The sequence below is a fragment of the Hemicordylus capensis genome, chromosome 6 (assembly GCF_027244095.1).
Source record: "Hemicordylus capensis ecotype Gifberg chromosome 6, rHemCap1.1.pri, whole genome shotgun sequence".
Lineage (NCBI taxonomy): Eukaryota > Metazoa > Chordata > Lepidosauria > Squamata > Cordylidae > Hemicordylus > Hemicordylus capensis.
The window spans coordinates 24,072,491-24,075,338 of NC_069662.1; positions in this window are offsets into that span (position 1 = coordinate 24,072,491).

Here is a 2,848-nt window from a genome sequence, read left to right on the forward strand (position 1 = left end):
AAAATTGTGGAGTCCAGCACTTTTATCCATGACCTTACCCACCCACCCCCCAGTGGTCACTATGAGACATTGCAGCAGAGAGCTGATGCTGCCAGGGTCCTAGCTCCAACACTTTCAAGCACATTTTATGGCATTAAGTTTTGGATTGTTGTGCAACATTCTGAGAGTGATGGTAGGAAAGCATTTCATGAATGAATTTTAACAACAATAATTTGCTGATCTCTACTTGAATGTCTCTGCAGTGGGTCTTCTGTTCCAGATGTTCCTATTATTGTGGACATATAGTTAAATAGTTACAGCTGAATAGTTAGAGCTGCACCATCCATTCAGCTACGAATGTTCTCGGGGTGGTATCGGGGACTCTGTATTTTCACCTTCCCTATGAACAGGCACATCCACACCAGTAAAGCTCACAGAGCCTATGCCATGAGCCAGTGTTAGGGTGGTGGGGTTGTTCATTTGTTAGGGTTCAGGTTAGACTATCTTTATTTTCATCTGACAGTGTTTGGAAATCCAGAATTGGGGGCCCCAGACACTCCAGTTGTCCCTACAGAGGCACTCAGACTGGCTTTGAGTCCAGGAAGGAAACAGCGTTTATCACTGAAGCGAAGACTAGCCTAGGAGTCAGTTAGGGAGGAAGCACAGCCAGGACATCTTACCCTCATGGGAACCCACACAAGGCACCCCGACACCCCCAAGAAAGGCTTCCCGCATGGAGACTCCTGAGAATTCTAAACCAAGGCAGCCATGGCATCTTCTCCATCCCAGCACATGCTTGCATTCTTGACCCAGGTGTCATTCCTTGATCCTTCTAAGCTTTAGAATCAACAATTCAAAATCCCCAAAAGAGTGACTTCCCAGCAAATCCCATCTTCCCATCCAGCTCTTCCCCAAACCCCATTGTTCCCTGCTGGAGATCACTGCCATTCAACATTAACCTGGTGGAGCACTGAGAAGCTTGCTTTTTACCCTGTAAGTATGGCCAGCCAAACCCCCACAAACTGCACAGCCTCTGGGACCCATCCGGGAGGTTGTTGCCCCTCGGCTCTTCCCATCATCACACCTCAGCTTTGCCACAAAGAACCTGGCTTCCTCTTCCTCCGTGTCAGACAGGATGTAGAGGAAGAACTCCTCTTTCCTCTGCTCCCAGGACCTTTCTGCTTTCCCCCCAAATCCCCCACTTCCCTTCCCTGTGGATGTGTGAGTACCTGTGTGCTTGTGACTTGCCAGGCTACGTGGTTCTATTCGATCTAAAAGGCTCTCCCGTGGGGAGCCAGGGCCCAGGGCGAAGTCCAAGGAAGACAGCCTCTCGCTGAATCCACTAGCCGCGGACAAACATTGCGCATTCATGTAGCCCCCTATGTCCCTTTCCTTCTCTGTCCCCTAACAACTCCAAACTCCAATCATTCTCCATCCTTGGTGGGCTCTAACCACACAGGGAGCCGCTTCCTTCCCCACTCACACTTCCTGCAGCCTCCCAAAGTTTGCATAAATTCAGCCCCTGGATTCACCTTTCATCAGAGGACTGGCAGCTGCTTTCCTCCACAGCTAGAGAACCCTTCTCCTTTCTCTCCTGCCTGCGATCAGCTTCCTTGTCCTCTTTCCTTCCTCTCCGCCTCCGGTCCTTTTGACTGTTTTCTCTCTCTCTTCTCCCCCAGGGCCCCTCCTGCAGGCCCCTGGCCTTGCTGCCGGTTCCACCTCTCTCTCCACCTTCCCCCCAGCTTTCTTGGGGTGCTCTCCTCCCTACCATCCGATTCATCTGCTGGTACTTTGGCCAGCTTCTTGCTTCTGCAGGCTTTCTTGGGCCTTTCTCACTTATGCCCTCGGTTCTTCCACTGGAATTTTCCCCAGTTTCTCGCCTTCTCTCTCTCCCCACTCTGAGTTTCTCTGCTAAGCAGGCCAACCACCACCGCTTCCCTTCCCTGTCATAGCCATAACCGTACATTCAGAGTCATAACAGAGATAAAGCACTGAGCCGGGATGGACATATGCCCCTCTAAGTGTGCAAGTCACATGGGAACTCCCTCTTCATTGTATTCAATAAAATAGCTTTTTATTTGGACTTTTAAACCTGTAGTTGTGCCTTTACTTGGGAAACTGCCTGTTTCAGAACCACACCTGCAAGGTCCCGAAGGGGGGTAAAAAGCATCGCTTTACAACAGGGCTCCTGCATTGATATTTATTATTTATTTAAAACACTTCTACGCCTCCAGACAATACTGCATGCCAGTATTGAATCAACAACAGTATTATCAGTTGCGTGACAGACTAAATTGCAACTGGCAATGTTATTAAGGCTCCTAATTGCTGGGTGCTGTTTAAATTTATCAACTCCACTTAGCAATAAAATCTGTGCACATTCCTGCTTCTGCTACTCCACTCTGTTAAGGAATTTGAATAACTTCAAGTGTTTTGTAAGAATCTGGGAGGCACCCTAGTGGCTGTTAACACCTTTTGCAAAAGGAAAGAAGATAATCCCTCCTCATCAGCAGAATGTTCCAAACTGGGAGTTCATCCCTCTAAGCAAAAGCTTATATCGGGATGTCAGCCAATCAAAAGCTTGACTTGAGAACCAATCAGAGCCTCAAATTTCCAAAGAAACAGTAACCGTTTCCCAGACCTTAAAAGAACAGGGTCCGGCCTTGCATTCTTGTATTTTGTGGGAGTTGTGGATTTCTTCTTTTGCTTCTGGTTAGTTTCTCTAAAGTGTTCATAATTTTATACAGTTGTAGTGCATCCCTCTTCCTACTCCAGCCATCCTGGACTGTCAATCTGGGTTCTGCTTCCACAGCAGCCAGGGTCTGACCCTGTTCCAATATCCATGAGACAGCAAATCACACATAAGTAA